Source organism: Ranitomeya variabilis, chromosome 5 (assembly GCF_051348905.1).
Source record: "Ranitomeya variabilis isolate aRanVar5 chromosome 5, aRanVar5.hap1, whole genome shotgun sequence".
Lineage (NCBI taxonomy): Eukaryota > Metazoa > Chordata > Amphibia > Anura > Dendrobatidae > Ranitomeya > Ranitomeya variabilis.
The window spans coordinates 323,675,718-323,701,018 of NC_135236.1; the positions used below are offsets into that span (position 1 = coordinate 323,675,718).

General features: G+C 40.7%; 1 protein-coding gene across 8 annotated transcripts in view; it reads left to right on the forward strand.

Annotated features, from left to right (window-relative positions):
- The window catches only part of PCLO (piccolo presynaptic cytomatrix protein), a 732,405-nt gene that overhangs the window by 195,540 nt on the left and 511,564 nt on the right, over positions 1–25,301 (forward strand). The gene's annotated exons all lie outside the window — the stretch shown is intronic.

The following is a 25,301-nucleotide window of genomic DNA, read 5'->3' on the forward strand; positions in this document are numbered from 1 at the left end:
AAAAAATATTGCATTCATTTTTAACGGATAACAACAGCGATACGTTAAGCTGATGCTTGCAAATATTCTTTGATACTTTGTTTTAACAACTTTAATTATATTGTGTGCAAGCTTGCAACAGGTTCCAAATTTTAGTCCTGCAGCGCCAGTTTGTTCATGCTCTCTGTGCAAGCTGATGGTATATACTGTATACTATACATTGTTTTCTCAATCACATTTGTTCCGCACACATCCGCTAGTACTACTTGTGTACTCAGAATATTAGAATAGCAAGCAGATGCGGATAGCTGAGGCACGTAACAACCTTTAACAAGAACTTCTATAATATAGCAATACACATAGTACATTTTCAGTGTTTTCAATAATTACTTTTTATTAAGCAATGTCAATTAAATTGCCTGCATTTAAATGTGAATGATTCAAACTATTCCTCTGCATAACTGCAAACTGTATTCTAATGTGGCACATTTGCAGCAGGTCTTCCACGTGCTTTACATGCAGAAAATAGAGTTCTGGATTAGAAGATTACGCTTCAACAATTTAAACATTGGAGGAAATTTCTGCACATGAATTTTGCAGTATAATTTTTTTTAAGTCACTGCGGATGTAAACCTATGAAATGTGCCGGGTGAAATTTGCGGCAAATCCACAACAAATTAGCATGTACAGTACTGCATGCAGACTTTGCTGCATGTGTGCTGCAGAAAATCCAAGTCTTCAATATCTGAAAGTACCCTTAAAGGGAAACTGCCACCAGCAAAAACGCTATTAATCTGCCGATATGGGCTTAATCTGCAGGTTAATAGTGTTACTAACCTGCCCAGCGCCTGCAGGTAGCCGAAAATCAAAGGGAGAATTTTTCCTTTATTCTTCCCAACAGCATTCGATTTCAGTCTTGGGGGCAACACCGGCGCTGATTCAGTCACCACTGAATATACTGAAAGGCGGCTGTAACTGCTTCCCTGGCCCTGACTGACAATCACTCACATCAGTCAGGGTCGGGGACGCGGTTACAGCTTCCGTTCTGTATTCTCATAGCGGTGACTGAACCGGCACCACCTCTGTGACTGAAACCGAATGCAGCTAGGGAGTAAATAAATTTAATTTGCTCCCCGCAGCATTCGGCTACATGCAGGCATCGGGCAGTTTAGTAATGCTATTAACCTGCAGATTAACTCCATATGTGCAAGATAATAGTGTTTTTGCTGGTAACAGGTTCCTTTTAAGCTTAAAACACTACTCACGGATTTAGGTGTGCCTCCTACTCTGAGCCAATAAGATGTGATTCAGATGTGATTTAAAAAATACATTATGTACCCTTATAAATGACAGGGAGCTGAGATTTACATACATGGCCGAAAGTTTTGGCACCCTTGAAGTTGTTCCAGAAAATGAAGTATTTCTCCCAGAAAATTATTGCAATTACACGTGTTTTGTTATACACGTTTATTTCGCACACAAAAAAAAACTGAAAAAAAGGCAAATTGGACAGAATTTCACATAAGACACAAAAAATGGGCCAGACAAAATTGTTGGCACCCTTCCAAAATTGTGAGTAAACAACTATGTTGCAGGCATGTGATGCTCATTCAAACTCAACCATGGCAAGAAGCAGATATGGGCAATATGAAAATCACACCTGAAATCAAATAAAAAGGGAGAAGTTGACTCTATCTTTCCATTGTGTGTCTGTGTATACCACAATATTCATGGAGAGCAGAAAGAGGAGAAGAGAACTGTCTGATGACTTGAGAACCAAAATTGTTGAAAAATATCTAAAAACTCAAGGTTACAAGTCCATCTCCAGAGATCTTGAGTCCAGATCTAAATCCCATTGAACACCTGTGGAGAAATCTAGACCTGGAGAAGTTTGCAAAAGAAGAGTGGTCCAAAATTCCAGTTGTGAGGTGTAAGAAACTTGTTGATGGTTATAGGAAGTGATTGGTTGCAGTTTTTTATTCCAAAGGGTGTACCACCAGATAGTAAGTTGAGGGTGCCAACAATTTTGTCTGGCCCCTTGTTTTTTTTTGTGTAAAATTATGTCCAATTGGCCTTTTTTCCTAATTTTTTTGTGTTGTTCTAATACACACAAAGGGAATAAACATGTGCATAACAAAATGTGAAATTGCAATAATTTTCTTGGAGAAATACTTCATTTTCTGGAACAATTTCAAGGATGCAAACAATTTTGGTATGTCTGCAGTATACAGGGTAGGTTCATCATCTAGAACCTTGTTTTGAGATAATTGTGATATAGTTTCACATGGTTTTGTTTGGGGAAGGTTTTTTTGTATTATCCTGGCTATATCGCATCTTGCGCATTACCATCTGTTTGCAGCCTACATGATTGCTGACCGGTTCACCAAGAAGCTATGGGACATTTGATTTCTTTGTAGAGCTTCTATGCTGTATAATCAGAACTGTATAACAATAATCAGAACTCGTGTTCTATGAATAAGTGAGGTGTCATCGGAGAAGATTCTTGCAACTTGCAAAGTACCAATTAATTATCTAATATACTGTATATATGCCTTACAGTATCCTGTGTCAGTTTGAAACCAAAATTCTGCCACTGTGTGGTTGGATGAGCCCACAACATGCTAAGGCATTCATAGAATAGAAGAGGACTTGACACCTAATTGTTTATACTGTAGAGGGCGCTGTGGCCCACACTTACCAGCTGAGGTGGTGATAGTTGAACAAGAACGATGCCATGCCACCGGATTAGCAGTATAGCAGAAAGCGGCTCCTGATACACTCACAGTCAGCACCCACATTGAACCACTATACAGCATGATGTGCTCGGCGCAAAGCGGGGGTGGGAATGGGAAGCCGTCACACTGAGCAGTGTATCGAAGAATGACTTTCTTAGGTTTAACTAGAGTGGTGATGGCTAGAAGTGGCTTTTTGAAAAAACTGACTTATGTAATAATATTATTATCTATCCTCTCCCTTTATGTAATGACATTCTAATTGTATTTTATCTTCGATAGCCTAGTGCTTCTAGGGGTACAGGTATTGGTTTTACCATCAAGAAATAACTTACAGGATCCAAATCAACACAGATGTTTTCCATTAGCAATCTGACGATCACCAATATTAAAAACCTGAAGTCTGTCATCTGTAGCATTTGTTTATACATTAGATGCAGGCTCCATGGCAAGCATCCAGTTTAGGATGGATCTTAATTATAGCATTAAGCCTACTGTATGTATTTCATTGCCAGCTAAGTCCACTAATGGGGTAGAAATGGAGTTTTATCATAATTGATGACCATCATCACTTTCCATTGACATCTTGTATATATGGATTACAGTACATATTACATAAAGTACGAAATATGATAGGGTCATTTTCCAATCAGTAGAAAGAAAAGTCTATAGATACAAAAGATCCTGTTAAAATCAATTACATTGCATTATTTACTCTTATTTGAAATTGAGTCTAGTCATTGTACATTTTTTATATGCTCACTATCCTTTAAGCCAACTTTAAATAAATCAAGAGTACAAGTGAATATAAAACATTTTGTAATATATCTTATCAGAGAAATCTGCTTCTTACTTCACTTATTAGCCACTTCTTTTCCTCTACCTCCTGAACTCATCAATCACTCAGAAATACAGCTAAATTCCAATTGGTTAAGAATGAATTCCATCCAGTGATGTACCGCCAATAGTGGCAGGCCATGCGGCCACCATGGGGTCTGTGACTTGAGGGGGCTTCTCCTGCCAAGTATCGCACTTTTATCTGAATTGGCATCCTGGACACCGATACAATTGAAAACAATGATGGAACAGGGACCCTTCAGATCCCTTATCTATCATTCTCCCCCTGCATCTGAGCTGCGGCTGTCAGCGCACATGCCATCACAACACTGCGCCCTCTGTGCAGAGCTGCAGAACACACGATATGGAAACTTGTATACATGAGAAGAGATGAGGTTTGCTTTTAATCAATGAGTACCTTGTGGGGGCCTATTATATTATTTGTAGGGCTAAGTGTGTGTGTGTTTGTGGAGTGCATTATACTATAAGGAACATTGTGGGGCCCATTATAATATTTGGAGGACAATGTGAGGCTGGTAATACTATAAAAAGGCTATGTTGGTGTCATCATTATATTTGGAGTGCTATATGGGGGTCATTATAATATTTGGAGGGATATGTGTGGGGGGATTATAATATTTGGATGCTTATGTGGAGGCCATTATAATATTTGGAGGGCTATGTGTGCCTTTATAGTATATGGAGGGCTATTTAAGGCCAGTATACTATTTGCAGGGCTATGTGCGGGTCCATTATACTGTTTTGGAGAGCTATATGTGGGCAATTATATTGTTTGGAAGGCTATGTGATGGGCCATTATACTGTTTGGATGGCTATGGCTTCACTAGGAGGGAAATACTTTGTAGGGGCTGCATAGTTGTGCGATATGCTCTTCTGTAACCCTGATTTTTATGTGAGGGGGCCAAATAGGACTTCTGCTATGGGGCCCCATGATTTCTATTTATGCTTCTGCTGCCAGCTCACTGACAGGTTAGATTACTGATGTCAATTGATGTCTATTGAAAGTGTAATAAAAAAGAGAAGTGAAAAGCAAAGTGAAAGAAAGAAACAGACATACTCAAACGCAATCTGCTGCTGCCTTCTAATTAATTATTTAGCTCTCTGTTCTAGATGGTACACTGCTCAGTACTGCTGCTTGATACTGCTGCTTCTGATGGTGCGCTATATGGAGACAAGACAGCAGTAATGCTTCTTGTCTATGTGTGCAGTGTATGGGAAGACTAGGCCTCTTTTACACTTCCGTGTCTTACCTCCCGTCATAATCCGTCAATTTTTTAAATAACAGGATCCTGCAAATTTTTCTGCTGGATCCTGTTTTTTTCCCCATAGACTTGTATTAGCGACGGATTGTGACGGATGGCCATCTGTTTCATCCGTCGTGCGCTGGATCTGTCGGAAAATAACTGTCCGTCGGGCGGAGAAAACCTTCAGAGGAACATTTTTTCTGCACGTCGGAAAATCGCTCAGCGACAGGTCCTGCGCTGTCCGTCGGTGGCTATAGTGGAAGCCTATGGGCGCAGGATCCGTTGCTGACCGTCAAAAACAGGAATCCAGTGACGTATCCCATTTTTCTCTTCTGAGCATGCCTGGAAGGATTTTCTAGTCAGGGGAATCTTTCTCTCTCTCTGTCTCTCTAGAATTTTATACATTGAAATTCAGGCAGTGCCAACTTTAATGCATCCATTAGGACAAAGGATGTGTTGCATCCGTTTTGCACTATTTTTAAGACATACGTCGATAGGTCGCATCGACGCATTCTGACGGCCGCCTACTGACGGAAGTGTGAAGGAAGCCTTAGCCTCGAAAGTCTTGCTCACAGGCTAACGAAAATTAGAGAGTGACCTTCAAAGGGGAAAAACTGGAGACAAATGCAAGATAGAAATCATGTAATGGGCATAAATGTTAATAAATTAATAAATAAATAACGATAAATTACTCATGAAGTCTGGGGTATCTTCTCTCCTTGTAGAGAGTGCCATGTCAGCAGAAAGAGACTCAGAGGCCATGCAATTTTTCTCTCCGGATTTAAAGGGAACCTGTAATGTAAAAAAAAACTATTAACGTGCAGACATGGAGTTAATCTGTAGGCTACTAAATTTGTAATGCCATATGGCCTCTGCACTGACAGCACAGCTGTCAGGAAAAAATGAACTTTTTCCTCCCGGTGTGTTCAGCTTTCAGTCATACTGACACGGCTTGTGAAGCTTCATGCATCAGCACTGACTGACAGCTGGATCTGCATTGATGCACTGCTGAGCCAGCAATCAGTCAGTGCTGGGGCATTTGTACAGCCTCACTGTATACTGCATGGTAATTGAAGCCTCTATGACTGAAAGCGAGAATCTGTCAGAAGGAATAAAATTAATTTCCTCCCGGCAGCTGGACGTTTCCCATTTTCAGGCTCACTGTCGTGTCATGTGGCAGCCCATTATACTCTATAAATAGGGGGGAGGAGGAAAGAGGAGCACAGTGAGGAATCAGACAGAAGGAGGCACAAAAAGATTGTGCTGAACACTGTAACACTGTTTTTTACCTCATCTCAGAGGTTGATTCACATGTAGATGGTTCAGTTCTACCTTATAATTTCCTCCATGTTGAGGCTTGTCTACATGTGGTAAAAAAAAATGAAGAGCAGAAATTGCTCTCTGTGTGTTGTGCCGTCTATAGCAAAGATTATAGCAGCTAGTGTCCTCCTACCAGCTCAGAGTGAACTTTAAGGGTTTTTTCTCGTTTTTTTTGCGATAAAAATGCTATAAAACTCATTAAAAATGCATACATTATGCATCCTATCATGTAGAATGCATTCTGCATGTTTTGTGCAAATGGTGTGTTTTTTCCGCGAAAAAAACTCATCGTGGTAAAAAAAGCAGCATGTTCATTAATTTTGCGTTTTTTTTGCGTTTTCCCGCTATTCTATGCATTAAGAAAAAACGCACAAAAAACGCGTCAAAAACTCTGTAAAAACGCGGTAAAATCGTGGTAAAAACACGGTAAAATCGCCATAAAAACACATGCAGATTTCTGGCAGAAATGTCCGTTTTTTGTCAGGAGAATATCTGCCAGAAATCCTGACGTGTGCACATAGCCTAAATTAAGAAATAGAGCATGCATAGGTAAAAAATGGTGAAAATGCAGGATAGAAGTCATGTAATAGCAAGAGATATTGTTATTCGTCATGTATGCACACAGCGCAGCTGAAAAATTACTTGAAAGTATGGTTACCATTTAAAAACGTCCAATTCTTTTTAAAAAAATGACATCAGGTTATTGGAAGTCATATAACTTCCTTCCAGAGCCTTACTCTGGCTCTTTCACTTGGATCCACCCGAGGCAAGCTGCAATCCCTGCCTATTGAAAAGTAACCCAGAGGGAATTTTGAGGATACACAATCTAAAGCCATTTTAGTCTTTTATCAAGTGAGTGCATAAAATTGTGCACCCTTTAAAGACTATAATATTGTGTTTACGCACTTAGGGAGCTGCGATTTGTCTGTTCTTCTCTCCCAAACAGGATTTTTTGTATGAATTGACAGGTGCAATTAACCCCCCTTTGGATGGCCATACTTTGCCTGGGCAGCAAAGTTCCATAGTACCTGTGCAAATGTGATATTCTTTAGATTTTTTTTTTTGCATAAACTCAGTTTGTTTTCAGCCCATATTATTATTATTATTATTATTATTAATTCTTACCTATCCAGACCCATATGTGTGTTTGCATATTACTTGAACTCAGCCAGGCATAAGCTAGGACTTCTACAACCATGTTACTTATTGATTATGGCATTATTTGTAAGCTAGTGTGGACTTGAGGTATTTCTTAGTCCATGCTATAATCAGAGGTGTTTTAAAACTAATTCTTAGATTCCATCTCCAGATGAGTCCTAATCCAAAACTACCAATGGCAAGCTGTGCTGTCCATGCTAATTCACACCAAAAACAACTACCATACAGGATTTGGTACTGACTTCCAAAATCCAAGAGGTAGTGCTAAAAATTTCATGTGTAGTTGTGATATGTATATTGCTTTACTGAAAAAAGTTGTTATAATTTTGGAAATCATCCCCTATTCATGGTATAGGGAATAACTTTCCAGTCACTGAGGCATAAATTGCGTGGGCTCCCACCGATCCGAATGGAGTCTTCGCTCCGTGTGAATGGAGTGGTGGTCAATAATATGCACGCCTACTCTATTAAGTTTTAATAGAAGCGCCGTTGAGATCTCCGGTGGTTCCAATAAATGAATGGAGCAGATGTGTACATGATCGACTATTGCTCCATGCAGTTCTTAGAATCGGTGAGGGTCTCAGTGTTCGACTCCAGCGCTATCCCATGGATAGGGGATAACGTCCAAACTTGAGACAACCCTTTTAAATGTGAATGAGGTAAATAGATGTCCGTTCACCTTTATTTCCAGGAGTAGATCTAAGACTTGCTAATTTTACTATCTAATGACATGTTAGCATTGTGAATGCTACAAGTACCGTACATTATACTGAAACAGAGTCAAAGGAATTCTTAGGATTTGAAGTCTTGGCTTGAGTAAAAGTGATGGTTAGTAGCATAGTAATGGGATCCTCTTAGCCTTTAGGGATAATCTTCTGTCATAAATTGTTGGTCTTTCCCCAAGACATTTCCAGTGCCTACTGTACCATCCTCTATTTTTGTCATAATAGAAAAGCATCATAAAGATGAAAGGAATTATTCTCAGAGGCAAGTAAGGTTAGTTCATATACCACTAAGGAATTATTTTCTTTTTCCTTAATTAGCCATCTACATCCCCGATGAGTTGATAGCTGACAGAGATCTGTAACCTCCTGCAATAAATATGAATCATAATATTGAAAATAATGAATCACTGCAAATAATTAAGCCTGCGCTTCACAATCAGTAAGTAGATAGCATTAAATCTAGTTTAATGGAGAGGAAGTTAATTCTATATCAAATGCTATGAGTGATTTCAGAATAGATACAACCTCCAGGAAAGAAAGGAGCAGGAAACCACAGATAATTATTACATGGCACTCAGCTCTATTACAGCTGTGCACTGAATCATGCAGACACGCATCGGATCCACACTAAGTGCAAGTCCTCTCAGATCTGCAATTCAACCCTAGTTTTAATTATCTCAAGATTTGAGAAATATAAACATCTCAAAACCCTAAATGTATATTTAAGTAGTGTTTACTTGTACTCTGAACAAATCCACCCTTGCTGCTTATTTATGCATCATATTGCGATTTATGACAACAATATTCTTCATTAAAAATGTATAAGAATATACTATACCTCTAATGAACAATAATTGCATTCGTAGACATACAGAGTTTTTTTCTGTGTGATTCATATAGACTCTTAACAGGCCCAAAATCAAGAATTCACTCCCTTTTGGGCCGTTGAGCACTGCATTTGGATTTTTCCGGCAGCTGCATAGTGAATGAATGGAGGTTGGACTTCCCACCTGCAACACCATCTTGTAATAATGGTGAATAAAAGTTCCTTGTCAGGACTAAAAATTCCCCGATCTGCTGATCGATGCATGCCCCAGCAGTCGGAACCCCACTTATCAGCTTACCTGTAGAAAGATGATAACTAGGGATGAGAGACGTTGAATGGTAAAGTTCGAGTTCGTACCGGACACCAAATGGACAGTACCGAACCCCAAACACAGACTTCTAAATGGAAGTCCGTGTTACTGTTGGGTTCAGCACCCAAATTAAGCTTGTTGAAAGGCTGCAGCGCAACCAGTCATCAAGCATTTAGGCTGTGGGCATTTCTGGCCACATCACAGCCATGCCGAGAATTGGCATGGCTGCGATTGGCCAGCATACCACGTGGCTGAGACCAGCGGTGATGTCAGTAAGGTTACCGCCGGTCAAAGCAGCTGTTTTTCATTCTGTCACACTGCAACTCTGACTGGCAGTAAGTGGAAACCTTACTGACGTAACCACCGGTCACAGACAGTGCTGGGTGTTGTAGACACTAGGTGTCCGGTACAAACCTCGAACTTAGCCGTTCAGGTTCACTCGTCTATAGCGATAACTTGTTTTGAGAGGACAACCCTTTTAACTTCCAACAGTCTATAGTTCCCCCTCAGACCCAAATACAGCTCTGTCAAAAATTAAGAGACCACTGGAAAATGTTCAGATTTTTCTCTTTATAGGTATAATTTTGAGTAAAATGTAAAGAAAAATGGTAAAAATTAAAAACCCCAGTGCTTTCAGGCCTCAAATAATCCAAAGAAAACAATCATTTAGAAACAACAATATTAATGTTTTAACTCAAGAAGAGTTCAGAAATCAGTATTTTGTGGAATAACCATGATTTTTAATAATAGCTTTCATGCGTCTTGGCATGCTTTCCACTAGTCTTTCACACTGCTTCTGGTGCAAAAATGTAAGCAGTTCTTCTTTGCCTGATGGCTTGTGACTATCCACCATCCTCTTGATTACATTCCAGAGGTTTTCAATGGGGTTCAGGTCAGGAGATTGGGCTGCCCATGACAGGGTTTTGATGTGGTAATCTCTTAATTTTTGCCAGAGCTGTAAACTGGTTATATACATTACAACTTTTCTGACTGCTGAACATCATTGGGTTAAATAATGTTTCTGCATTATGGCTCAGAGTCACAACATAACTTCCATAAAAGTTGGGCACTCCCATAAAAGATAGGAACACCTATAAAAGATGCATTACCTTACTGTTAGTATGAATTGCAGAGGGTTTTTGTGGATTTTGTAAAAATCCGGCAAGAAAAATTATGTGTGAGCTCTTTAACCCAGTACTAATGCTGGAGAGAACCTTGTAGCTAGTAGAGTGGTATATGAATCCACACTTCAGGATCCCCAGTCCACTGCCATAAGGCTCCTAGCCAGGGTGCATGAGCCCTAAAGTTCATTTACAGCTACCTACAGATATTGAGTGACAGCGAAAAAAAATATTTTTAGACCATTTTAATATTTTTATTGGAAAATAAACTTTGAAAGTGTTCTGCAGTGATTTTAGATTTCATTTATGGCTTCAGGTTTAATGAGACTTTTGTACTTATTTGGAAATCTTGATCCAATGCAGCTTATGGCAAAATGCTTCACAATGTGCTCCGTAAAACTCATTGTCAATGTTGTCAATGTACTGTCAAATATTCCTTTTGCAATATAGTCATTTATTCTTATAATAGTAGTTTGTGTTTGCCTAGGGCTGTCATTTTGTATGGAAAGGTTAAAGCAATTAGGTAATCAGTACCTGCAGCGTCTTTCCATCTTGCCAGTTGTTTGGTGTAGCATTTCAATGAGGCAGCATTATTGGTATTGCCGGATATTTCATAATGTTCAGATTGCTTGTGTTCTACTTCTGCTGCTGTGGTATCCTTATTCTGGAGTCTAAGGAGTGCCTGGCAGTCTGAATTACCACCCATGAGGAAGTGATTCTGGCGATACACCATCTCTTCTGAGCGGTAAAAACACTTAAAGGCATAAACACTGCACATTACATATAGAACGTTAGATTTATTGCTCCCTTGACAAACAAGAACAATCTATTAATAATCTCCTTGTCTGGGTGCAATTAAAGTTTCTCAATACTGCATACAAGCATTATCTGAATATAAGATGCTATTATTGAATCACTCCCATTTGTAAATGTATGAAATTCCCTGATGTCATATTGGCTATTATGCATGAGCAGCTAAGCAATCTCCAAATACGTTTTTATGACCTCAAGTGACTCAGACATTTTAGCCCTGATTGATCAAGGCCAGTGTGAGCACTGTTGGTCTTGATTAGAGGGCGTTTTGGAGTCAGATGCCCCTGATTCTTTGAGAGACACAGGGTTCTGAATGAATTTGGCTGTGCCTCCATAAATCTTACTCAGAGACTGGAGTACTATGTCTGGTGTAAGTAACACTACAGTTTGTCATGAATTAGGTGACCTGTGGCATCCCGCCTGTTTGCCCATTTTGGCAAAGCCGGGCAGTCTACACATGAAAACACCAAACGTTGCAAAAAAAAAAAAATGCACAAAATATTAGTGACTCATCAAAATGTTTTAACTCCAGATTTCTGGTGAATAGACATTGATGAATTGGGGGCCAGTGTCTTTAATTTAAGATTGATCACATTGCATAGTTTAAAAGAAACTTTTCAGCAAAGTAGTGGTTCAGAAACCATCAACAGGAGACTTATTGGGTTCATAAAAACATGCATACCATGGTAGATATTCCCCTTCTTTAGGATGGAGAAATTAAAGGAATTGTCCACTTATTTTATGTTAACAACCTATTCTTAGAACAGGTCATCAAAGTAAGGTTGATTGGGGTCCCAAACCCGCACCGATCAGCTGTTGTCACTTAAGACTGTGATGGTGAGATGTGAACAATGCACAGGGCTCGACACCACCATACTGCTGATCATCACCTACTGAAGAAAATTTGAGCTGATCTGCAGTAGCTAGCAGCAACCACTAAACAGCATGCTTCACTAAGAAAGTGTTAATAATGGGAAATAATTTTACTATAGTAAGCAATAAATAAATTAGAGTTCCATCATTCTTATGAATATAAGACACAATGAGAGTGACTCATAAATCTGTAATTCACTGACAAGTGGTGAAGAGACAAATGTATTCATTAATGGTTGGACACATTGATAAATATTGTAGCAGCAAGTATTTATTGTAATAGTTACACCATTTAACGTGGCCCAAGCACATTCATCATATATACAGTGGGGGAAATAAGTGTTGATCCCTTGCTGATTTTGTAAGTTTGGCCACTGATAAAGACATGAACAGTCTATAATTTTAAGGGTAGGTTAATTTTAACATTGAAAGATAGAATCTCAAAAATAAAATCCAGAAACTCACATTGTATAAATTATATAAGTTTATTTGCATTTTGCAGTTAGAAATAACTATTTGATCCCCTACAAATCATTAAGAGTTCTGGATCCTACAGACAAGTTACATGCTCCTAATCAACTTGTTACCTGCATTAAAGACAGCTGTCTTACATAGAGACCTTTATAAAAGACTCCTGTCCACAGACTCAATCAGTTGGACTCCAACCTATACAACATGGGCAAGACCAAAGAGCTTTATAAGGATTTCAGGGACAAGATCATAGGCCTGCACAAAGCTGGAATGGGCTACAAAACCATAAGTAAAATGCTGGGTGAGAAGGAGACAACTGTTGGTGCAATAGTAAGAAAATGGATGAAATACAAAATGACTGTCAATCGACATCGATCTGAGGCACCATGCAAATCTCACCTTGTGGGGTATCCTTGAGCATGAGAAAGGTAAGAGATCAGCCTAAAACTACACAGGGGGAACTTGTTAATGTGATCTCAAAGTAGCTGGGACCACAGTCACCAAGAAAACCATTGATAACACATTAACACATTAGACCGTAAAGGCTTAAAATCCTGCAGTGCCCGCAAAGTCTCCCTGCTTAAGAAGGCACATGTGCAGGACCTATTGAAATATTGAGGTCTTTGTCATTAACTCAACTCGCCATGTTTGGAGGAAGAGAAATGCTGTCTATCACCGAAAAAACACCGTCCCCACTGTCAAACATGGAGGTGGAAACATTATGTTTTGGGGGTGTTTGTTATAGCTGGACCTGGTGGTTAGGAGCACCAGGAATGACCTGATAGTCAAAACTGCAAAATAGAGCGAGCTCTGGGAAGTGGAAGCTCTGCTGACCGCAGCCCTAATCTATTATCACACACACTAGAATTAGCCGTGGATCGTACCTGACTCTGCCTAGACGACTCTTCACAGCCTGAGAGGTAACTTCCTCTAAAGAGAAATTAGCCTCACCTTGCCTCAGAGAAATTCCCCAAAGGAAAAGAGCAGCCCCCCACATATATTGACTGTGAGTTAAGAGGAAGGCACAAACACAGGAATGAGACAGGTTTCAGCAAAGGAGGCCCGACTTACTAAATAGACAGAAGATAGATAAAGGGATCTTTGCGGTCAGCACAAAAAACTACAAAAAGCCACGCAGAGTGAGCAAGAAACCCCCCGCGCCGACTCACGGCGCGGTAGGTGCCACTCTGCAACCCAGAGCTTCCAGCTAGCGAGATAATATCTGATAGCCAGCTGGACAAAACTTAGCAGGTACTCAGAAATATATCCAGCACACAAATGAACAACAAATGAGCTTAACAGGGACTTAGCTTCTGCTGAAGTAGACAGGTAATCAGGAGATCCAAGTGAGATCTGAACCAGTACAGATACATTGACAACTGGCATCAGGTAACGATCTGAGCAGAGTTAAATAGAGGAACCAGCCCAGTCTTAAACGATGCAGCTGAGGAAGCCACCTCCAGACCAGCAGCTCCACTTTCAGCCACCAGAGGGAACCCACGGACAGAACTCACAGAAATACCATTCCTGACCACAGGAGGGAGCTCGAGAACAGAGTTCACAACAGTACCCCCCCCTTGAGGAGGGGTCACCGAATCCTCACCAGAACCCCCCGGCCGATTAGGACGAGCCAAATGAAAGGCACGAACCAAATCAGCAGCATGGACATCGGAGGCAAGAACCCAGGAATTATCTTCCTGACCATAGCCCTTCCATTTGACCACATACTGAAGTTTCCGTCTCGAGATACGAGAATCTAAAATCTTCTCCACCACATACTCCAATTCTCCCTCGACCAACACCGGAGCAGGAGGGTCAACGGAAGGAACCATAGGCGCCACATATCTCTGCAACAACGACCTATGGAACACATTATGGATGGCAAAAGAAGCTGGAAGGTCCAAACAAAATGACACAGGATTGAGGAGTTCAGAAATCTTATAAGGCCCAATAAAACGAGGCTTAAACTTAGGAGAAGAAACCTTCATAGGAACATAAAGAGATGACAGCCAAACCAGATCCCCAACATGAAGTCGAGGACCAACACGGCGACGGCGGTTAGCGAAACGTTGAGCCTTCTCCTGTGACAATGTTAAATTGTCCACTACATGAGTCCAAATTTGCTGCAACCTGTCCACCACAGAATCCACACCAGGACAGTCCGAAGGCTCAACCTGCCCTGAAGAGAAACGAGGATGGAAATCAGAATTACAATAAAAAGGTGAAACCAAAGTAGCCGAACTGGCCCGATTATTAAGGGCGAACTCAGCCAATGGCAAGAAGGTCACCCAATCATCCTGATCAGCAGAAACAAAGCATCTCAGATAGGTCTCCAAAGTCTGATTGGTTCGCTCAGTTTGGCCATTTGTCTGAAGATGGAAAGCAGAAGAAAAAGACAAATAAGTGCCCATCTTAGCACAAAAGGACCGCCAAAACCTCGAAACAAACTGGGAACCTCTGTCCGACACAATGTTCTCCGGAATGCCATGCAAACGAACCACATGCTGGAAAAACAACGGAACCAAATCAGAGGATGAAGGCAACTTAGGCAAGGGTACCAAATGGACCATCTTAGAGAAGCGATCACAAACCACCCAGATGACCGACATCCTTTGAGAGACAGGGAGATCAGAAATAAAATCCATGGAAACATGCGTCCAGGGCCTCTTCAGGACCGGCAAGGGCAAAAGTAACCCACTGGCACGAGAACAGCAGGGCGTCGCCCGAGCACAAGTCCCACAGGACTGCACAAAAGCACGCACATCCCGGGACAAGAAAGGCCACCAAAAGGACCTAGCCACCAAATCTCTGGTACCAAAAATTCCAGGATGACCAGCCAACACCGAACAATGAACCTCCGAGATAACCCTACTAGTCCATCTATCAGGGACAGCGGTCAGGTCTATCCACCTGAAACTCCTGCAGAACCCATCGCAAATCAGGGGAGATGGCAGACAATATCACCCCCTCTTTGAGAATACCAGCCGGCTCAGAAACCCCCGGAGAATCAGGCACAAAACTCCTTGAAAGGGCATCAGCCTTCACATTCTTAGAACCCGGAAGGTATGAAACCGCGAAATCGAAACGGGAGAAAAACAGTGACCAACGAGCCTGTCTAGGGTTCAACCGCTTGGCAGACTCGAGATAAGTCAAATTCTTGTGATCCGTCAAGACCACCACGCGATGCTTGGCGCCCTCAAGCCAATGTCGCCACTCCTCGAATGCCCACTTCATGGCTAACAACTCCCGATTGCCGACATCATAATTATGCTCAGCAGGTGAAAACTTTCTAGAAAAGAAAGCACATGGCTTCATCACAGAGCCATCAGAACTTCTCTGAGACAAAACAGCCCCTGCTCCAATCTCAGAAGCATCAACCTCGACCTGAAAAGGGAGCGAAACATCTGGCTGACACAACACAGGAGCCGAAGAAAAATGATGTTTCAGCTCCTGAAACGCCTCCACGGCCGCAGAGGACCAATTCACCACATCCGCACCTTTCTTGGTCAAATCAGTCAGTGGTTTGACAACACTAGAAAAATTAGCGATAAAGCGACGGTAAAAATTCGCAAAGCCCAGGAATTTCTGAAGGCTCTTTACAGATGTAGGCTGAGTCCAATCATAAATGGCCTGGACTTTAACTGGATCCATCTCGATAGTAGAAGGGGAAAAAATGAAGCCCAAAAAGGAAACCTTCTGAACTCTGAAGAGACACTTAGACCCCTTCACAAACAAGAAATTAGCACGAAGGACTTGGAACACCATTCTGACCTGCTTCACACGAGACTCCCAATCATCCGAAAAGACCAAAATATCATCCAAATATACTATCATGAATCTATCCAGATACTTTCGGAAGATGTCATGCATAAAGGACTGGAATACAGATGGCGCATTAGAAAGCCCGAATGGCATCACCAGATACTCAAAATGGCCCTCGGGCGTATTAAATGCGGTTTTCCATTCATCTCCCCGCTTAATACGCACAAGATTATACGCTCCTCGAAGATCTATCTTGGTAAACCAACTAGCCCCCTTAATCCGAGCAAACAAATCAGACAATAGAGGCAAAGGGTACTGAAATTTGACCGTGATTTTATTAAGAAGGTGGTAATCTATACAAGGTCTCAGAGAACCATCCTTCTTGGCCACAAAAAAGAACCCTGCTCCCAATGGTGACGACGACGGGCGAATATGCCCTTTCTCCAAGGACTCCTTTATATAGCTCCGCATAGCGGCGTGTTCTGGCACAGATAAATTGAAAAGTCGGCCTTTAGGAAACTTACTACCAGGAATCAAATTAATAGCACAATCACAATCCCTATGAGGAGGCAGGGCACTGGGCTTGGGCTCATCAAATACATCCTGGTAATCCGACAAAAACTCAGGTACTTCAGAAGGAGTGGAAGAAGAAATTGACAACGCTGGAACATCACCATGGGCCCCTTGACAACCCCAACTGGACACAGACATAGATTTTCAGTCCAATACTGGATTATGGACCTGTAGCCATGGCAAACCCAACACGACCACATCATGCAAATTATGCAACACCAAAAAGCGAATATCTTCCCGATGTGCAGGAGCCATGCACATGGTCAACTGGGTCCAGTACTGAGGCTTATTCTTGGCCAAAGGCATAGCATCAATTCCCCTTAATGGGATAGGATGCTGCAAGGGCTCCAAGAAAAAACCACAGCGCCTGGCATACTCTAAGTCCATCAAATTCAGGGCTGCGCCTGAATCCACAAACGCCATAACAGAGTAGGATGACAAAGAGCAAATCAAAAGTAACGGACAAAAAAAATTTAGGCTGTATAGTACCAATGGTGACAGACCTAGCGGACCGCTTAGTGCGCTTAGGACAATCAGAGATAGTTTGAGTGGAGTCACCACAGTAAAAACACAGCCCATTCTGATGTCTGTGCTCTTGCCGTTCAGTTCTGGTCAAAGTCCTGTCACATTGCATAGGCTCAGGCCTCTGCTCAGAGGACACCGCCATATGGTGCACAACTTTCCGATCCCGCAAACGCCGATCGATCTGAATAGCCAAGGACATTGATTCATTCAGACCAGCAGGCGTGGGGAACCCCACCATAACATCCTTAAGGCCCTCAGAAAGACCCTTTCTGAAAATCGCTGCCAGAGCACACTCATTCCATTGAGTAAGCACAGACCACTTTCTAAACTTCTGACAATACATTTCAGCATCATCCTGACCCTGACATAGAGCCAGCAAGATTTTCTCTGCCTGATCCACAGAATTTGGTTCGTCATAGAGCAATCCAAGCGCCAGAAAAAACGCATCTACGTTAAACAATGCAGGATCTCCTGGCGCAAGGGAGAATGCCCAGTCTTGAGTGTCACCACGCAACAAGGAAATAATGATTTTTACTTGCTGACTAGGGTCACCAGAGGAGCGAGGTTTCAGGGCAAGAAACAGTTTACAATTATTCTTGAAATTCAGAAACTTTGATCTATCCCCAGAAAACAAATCAGGAATTGGGATTCTAGGCTCTAACATAGGATTCTGAACTATATAATCCTGAATACCTTGTACCCTTGCAGTGAGATTATCCACACAAGAGGACAGACCTTGAATGTCCATATCTACACCTGAGTTATGAATCACCCAGAGGTTTAGGGGGGAAAAAAAGACTAAACACACTGCAGAGAAAAAAAAATGGTCTCAGAACTTCTCTTATCCCTCTATTGAGATGCATTAACACTTTTTGGCCAGTTGTACTGTTATAGCTGGACCTGGTGGTTAGGAGCACCGGGAATGACCTGATGGTCAAAACTGCAAAATAGAGCGAGCTCTGGGAAGTGGAAGCTCTGCTGACCGCAGCCTTAATCTATTATCACACACACTAGAATTAGCCGTGGATCGTACCTGACTCTGCCTAGATGACTCTTCACAGCCTGAGAGGTAACTTCCCCTAAAGAGAAATATAGCCTCACCTTGCCTCACAGAAATTCCCCAAAGGAAAAGAGCAGCCCCCCACATATATTGACTGTGAGTTAAGAGGAAGGCACAAACACAGGAATGAGACAGGTTTCAGCAAAGGAGGCCCGACTTACTAAATAGACAGAAGATAGATAAAGGGATCTTTGCGGTCAGCACAAAAAACTACAAAAAGCCACGCAGAGTGAGCAAGAAACCCCCCGCGCCGACTCACGGCGCGGTAGGTGCCACTCTGCAACCCAGAGCTTCCAGCTAGCGAGACAATATCATGATAGCCAGCTGGACAAAACTTAGCAGGTACTCAGAAATATATCCAGCACACAAATGAACAACAAATGAGCTTAACAGGGACTTAGCTTCTGCTGAAGTAGACAGGTAATCAGGAGATCCAAGTGAGATCTGAACCAGTACAGATACATTGACAACTGGCATCAGGTAACGATCTGAGCAGAGTTAAATAGAGGAACCAGCCCAGTCTTAAACGATGCAGCTGAGGAAGCCACCTCCAGACCAGCAGCTCCACTTTCAGCCACCAGAGGGAACCCATGGACAGAACTCACAGAAATACCATTCCTGACCACAGGAGGGAGTTTGAGAACAGAGTTCACAACAGGTGTTTCTCTGCTAAGGGCACAGGACCACTTCACCGCATCAATGGGAGAATAGATGGAGCCATGCACCGTAAAATCCTGAGTGACAACCTCCTTCCCTCCTCTAGGACATTAAAAATGGGTCGTGGCTGTGTCTTCCAGAGAGACAATGACCCAAAACATACAAGGCAACAAAGGAGTGGCTCAAAAAGAAGCACATTAAGGTCATGGAGTGTCTTAGCCAGTCTCCACACCTTAATCCCATAAAAAACATATAGAGAGAGTTGAAGCTTTGAGTTGCCAAGTGACAGCCTCAAAATCTTAATGATTTAGAGATGATCTGCAAAGACGAGTGGACCAAAATTCCTCTTGACATGTGCACAATCATCATCAACTATCAAAAACATCTGACTTCTATGCTTGCCAACAAGGGTTTTGCCACCAAGTATTTAGTCTTGTTTGCCAGAGGGATCAAATACTTATTTCTCACTGTGAAATGCAAATAAATTTATACAATTTATACAGTATGTTTTTCTGGATTTTATTTTTGATTTTCTATCTCTCAATGTTAAAATTAACCTACCCTTAAAATTATAGACTGTTCATGTTTTTGTGAGTGGGCAAACTTACAAAATCAGCAAGGGATCAAATACTTATTTCCTCTACTGTATATTATGAACCACTTTGGATTGTGTCCTGCATAGTCAACAGCTTTCATTTTGGAAGTGTGGTCTGATTTGGTTTCTCTGAGTACCTAAGATATTTAAATTATGTATTTTATATAAATTAACTTTACATATATACTATTCTTTTGGTTTATAAGTGTACCAACTTGTGCCTAAATATATTTAAAATATTCAAGTGAAAAATATCCCAATTCTTTAATGTTTATTTGTGAAAAGTGTTCTAAATATTATTTAAAAGAATTACTTTTCTAAAATGCACTCAAGATCTCTTCAGATCAGCAAATAGTGTGCACTTTGGCTTGAAGGTAATTTAATATAAGCAAACTGGAATTCTTATTCCAAACATTGCTCCATTGCTTTTTTCAACCTCTGAGAAAAGGTCTTGTCAACTGAAGATAGAAGTTGTGTGATATGTTTTTCGAAATTGCAATAATTTATGTGATACTAGTACAGTGCAATGAAATGATAGATTTCTGAACTGTAGCAAATCTGAGCAATACAATTCTGGTTCTATATAGTACATTTACGTAATTGACCTACACTAGTCCCCCTGATGTAACTAAACAGTCCAGCCGACAAGACATTGTTCAGATTAGGGATCGTCAAGATGAGCGTATTATTGGTCCTCGAGTTGTCCGTGTGCAACACGTTCTGAACACATAGAGCACATTGGCCAATTTTCCATACGGACTGATAGTCTCCATGAAAATAAATCACAGCTCACACTACTTTGGACTGTTTTAACAACCAAAATAATGTATTCATTGAAAGACAGCTCTGGCACCAGTTTGCAATTCGGACGAGAACACGTTGCCAGTCATGTTTGCAATTTGCGGTCACAACTGACCAGATTTTTAATACAGCCATTTGAACCCAGCCTTATTCTAATACAAATCCATGCATTGATATGTACTTTATGTGGTGCCTAGAGATCATCTCAGATCAAGGTAAAACCGTGACATCTTTTCCAAAGATTTTGTTTGGTTTGAGCTGTATTTTCTACTAGGCAAAAGAAGCCTGAAGGAAGGACAACTGCTCCTAAGTGTTGAGCTTAAATAATACACTTATCACCATGTTTTGAAGTGTAGGAGGGAATTAGAGTATTTGGAGTAATTCCACATAATTATGTGTGGCATCATGCTGTGTTATGTCATGTAGGTTTAAGCTTTCTGCACAGCTAACAGCAGGGTTTCCAACCATCTAGAAGTTCTGGCCGGATGGCTGGAAGAGCTTGTTAAATGCCGCTGTCAGAGTTTGACAGTGGCATTTAACTAGATAATAGGTGTGGGCAGATCGCGATTCTGCCCACACCTATTGCGGGCACAAGTCAGCTGTTTAAAACAACTGACATGTCCCAGCTTTGGTGTGGGCTCACCACCAGAGCCCACATCAAAGCGGGGGTTCTGCCATTGGACATACTGTTCCGTCCCATCGCAGAAAGGGGTTAAAGGTCCTTATTCCCTCATTGCTGTTTTAAAATGGTGATTGGGAATAAGGATATAGTGCCCTCAAGCTTTTTATTTTATAATTTTTATTTTTTTCATCATTTGCCACCAGAAGTTAGGCTAGGGTTTGGTTTGGGGTTTGGGTTAGGCTAGGGTTATTGTTGGGGTTAGGCTAATGGTAAGGTTGGGCTAGGTTTGGTGTTGAGCTAGGGTTACGGTTGGGCTAAGTTTAGGGTTACCATTGATGTTAGTGTTTTTTCAAAAGTTAAAAAAATTATGATGATATGACGAATAGTGTTGAGTGCAAGTGCTCACTACTTGAGCTCAAGTGCTTGATCACCCACTATACTTGGAGCATACCCGAGCACCCCGATGCTCAAACAGCGAACACTTCCGCTCAACACTATTGACGACATAATCAATATGACAACCTAATGTTATCAAATTCTGTGTAGTACCTTGGGTTAAAAATATTCACTATACTCCTGGATAAAATCCTTAAGGGGTGTAGTTTCCAAAATAGGGTCACTTATGAAGGGTTTCCACTCTTTAGGCACATCAGGGACTCCTCAAACGCGGCATGGCATCTGCTCTCAATTCCAGACATTGCATTTAAAAAGTCAAACAGTGCTGCTTCCCTTCCAAGCCCTGCTGTGTGCCCAAATAGTAGTTTTCCCCCACATATGGCGTATCAATTTACTCAGGATTTAGAGTCCATTTCCCTCCTTTTACTTTTGTGAAAGTAAAACAAAATTGGAGCTAAATTGACATTTTTGTGAAAAAAGTAAAATATAGATTGTTTTCCTTCCAGATTACATTAATTATTGTGAAGAACCTGAAGGGTTGATACATTTCTTGAATGTGGTTTTGAGGTCTTTGTCGGGCGCAGTTGTTAGAATGGTGTAACTATTGGGTATTTTCTGTCATATAGATCCTTCAAAGTCACTTCAAATGTGATGTCCCTAAAAAAAATAGTTTTGTAAATTTTGTTGGAAAATTGAGAAATTGCTGATCAACTCTGAACCTTTCAAACTTCCTAACAAAAAAAATATCTTTCAAAAATTGTGCTGATGTAAAGTACAGTAGACATGGGAAATGTTATTAATTATTTTTTGTGGTTTAACTTTCTGATTTAATGGTATAAAAATGTAAAGTTTGAATATTGTGAAACGTTCTCATGTTTTGTCAAATTTTCGATATTTTCATTAATATACACACATCTTATCGACCATAATTTACCACTAACATGAAGTCCCGAAAAAACAGTCTCAGAATCAGTGGGCTCTGTTGAAGAGTTCCAGAGTATTACCTCATAAAGTGACACTGGTCAGAATTGTAAAACTTGGCCTGGCTATTATCGTGCAAACCACCTTGGGGGGGGTAAAGGGGTTAAAGAGTAAGAGTAGTTTTACTTTTTATTTCATAAATCAGTAGTACGCAAATAAATAGGAAACTTTGAATTATATCTTATCAGAGAAACCTGCTTCTTTCTCCACCAGGATCGATCATTCCTTATCAAAAGTCTCAATTCTGAGGTAAAATCTGTACTCAGTGAAGACAGACTTTCCAATTACTGAGATAGGAGATGGCAGTTACTACTGATAAGATGTGAAGTGGGTAGGATGGAGGAGCTCTGCCTCTAGTGCCTCTTTCCCTGTCCTTACTACATAGAATCTTATCAGTAGCAGCTGCTATCTGAGTAATATAACAATCTGTCTACTCTGAATATAGGTTTTAACTGTGGTTCGAGACTTTAATGAATTATCAGTCCTGGAGAAGGAAAAAAACAGATTTCTCTGATAAGATATAGTACTAAGTTACTTATTTTCATGTTCACTATAGATTTATGAAATAAAAAATTAAATGACAGGTGCACTTTAAAAAAGCACAACTGCATTTTTCAGGCTTCTCATAAAAGCCCATAGAAAAAAAATGCACCAAAACCTCACAGTTCAACAGTGTCTTTAGACACAAAGTGGGTGCAGTTTTCATGAAATTAAACTCACTTTGTTTGGAATGTTAAGCTATATTCACACGTAGCATACATACAATGTTTTTTTCTGCTTTTTTTTTTCCACAAAAAGTCTATTGTTTTTAACTGTCCAAGGAAAGTGGATATGGTTTCACGAAAATTCTACTCACTGTGCATAAAAAGACGGTGCTAAACTGTGCAGTTTTATTGCTTTTTGCCTCTATAGGCATATGGGAACCATTTCTATCATATTGTTTTATTCTCTGCTATCGGAAATCACAGAAGAGGGGTTTAATTCTGGCAGCAGGGAACACAATAATATGAGCAAAATGATTGATGATTGAGGACGCATCATCCACTTCAATCACATCGGGAGGATGGCGTTTAGCAGGGGAGAGGAGGGACCGGTGCCGCTGCAATGACGCCCATCGGACCAGAGAGTTTGAATTTGCATACCTCGTTGTAGAATTTCAAAAAGGTTTTGGGGATATACAGGGGAATCAGGACATAATATACAACTTTCTGGAATTCAGCACAGGCGCTGTAGGTGGTGTTATTTGTTCATTTGCGATACAACTCGGGACAGGTTCCCTGTAAGTGCAGAATCAAATCTTTTCAGTACTATGAAAAATATTTAAGTCTGCACAAAAATACATTATATCAGAGGGAAAACATATGAAAAAAAAAATCATCAAAATTGTAATAAGCAAAGAGGATTGTTATTGGAAGGTTTGGTGCAGACACCAGCAGAAAATATGCAGTAATAAGAAGCAGAAAAAATACAGCAAAAAAAAACCCCTTAAAGCTCATTTCGCAAAAAAAGCTAGAGCTCATGTAATGAAGCTTACATAAAAAAGAATTAGTACCTAACCATTCTGAATATAGTGGGTCAGTCCCGGATTTGGGTGTATGCCCTGCTTTCCCAGGCTATCTGCTGAATGGCCCTCACTGCCACCATGCCCTCTCGGGCATTGCCTCCTGCCAGGGTAGAAAGGAAAGGTAAATGGTTGTGACTAGAGGATGTAGTTATGGGTATGGCCGAACATTTTCTGTATCGGAGTTTTCTCTTCTGTAAAAGTTTGGTTCTTTGTTGCAGCAAACAACTATATGTCTATATCTGGTTGCTTCAGAAATACAGAAGGATTGCATTTCAGAAAATGTGCGCTGGAAACTCAGTTAAAAGTCAGTGTGATGTCAAGCACAGTACTATGAGTAATTGTGACTCACAAAGCATCTGCAGTCAGAACTACCACAATGACGTGCAATGTTTTCCGCCTTCGTAACATCGAAGCATAAGCAGATATATAATTCATCAAGGTATACAACGTAGTATGTGTCAGCACAACAGGCTGAAAATGGGGAGCTGACGTGAATCAATACAAAGTAGATGGGTGATATAGAGGGGTCCTGAGTGCATGATCATGATAGTATGGAGTAAACGCAGATACCCTGAAAACAAGATGGAACTTTTTTTTTACAATTTTCTTTTAAATAAATAAGCTCCATGAAATTGGAAGGCAGAGAATTGTAATGAATTGGCCAATGTGGGAATTTATCACTGACACCATCTGGAAATAAATTACTTTGAAGAAGCCATTATAAATCTTAGTTATGAAAGCAATTAATCACTTTGATTTCTTGTGCTACCTCATCTAAGCTTATATATAGTTTAGGAAATTAATGTGGATACTAAGCAAAAGCAGAAGACAGGTATACAGTTGTGTACATTAAAGAATGACCTCATATACTGTATTGCATATGTACAGTGTTGTATATATGCAAACAGAAAAGCTGAAAAGCTTTCAAAATCCAAAGCAAATCATTTCATTCTTTTTATTATCACACACCCAACTTACGTTCAGTGTATGTCTCTAAATCTACAATTTCTGGTAATGTAATGTAATTGAAAGAGTACAGCTTGTTTCATGGAGGCCAGGCAAAGTGCACAGGACAGGTAGCCACCTACTGTAGGTGGCAACTGCATTCCCTGATATGGCCAGAGAGGCACATCACACATCACACTGCACACAACCTTGACCTTTACTGCTGCTTATCATGCACAAGTATTAAAAAAAAAGTGCTGAGTGTTCTTACTTTTCTACTACTTTTCTACATTTATTACCAGTAGGTAACAAGTAAGTGAATTCTGAGGTTGTAACTCATTGATGCATATGGGGTTGGAGTGAGGGTGTTAAGCTTAGCATTATGGTATT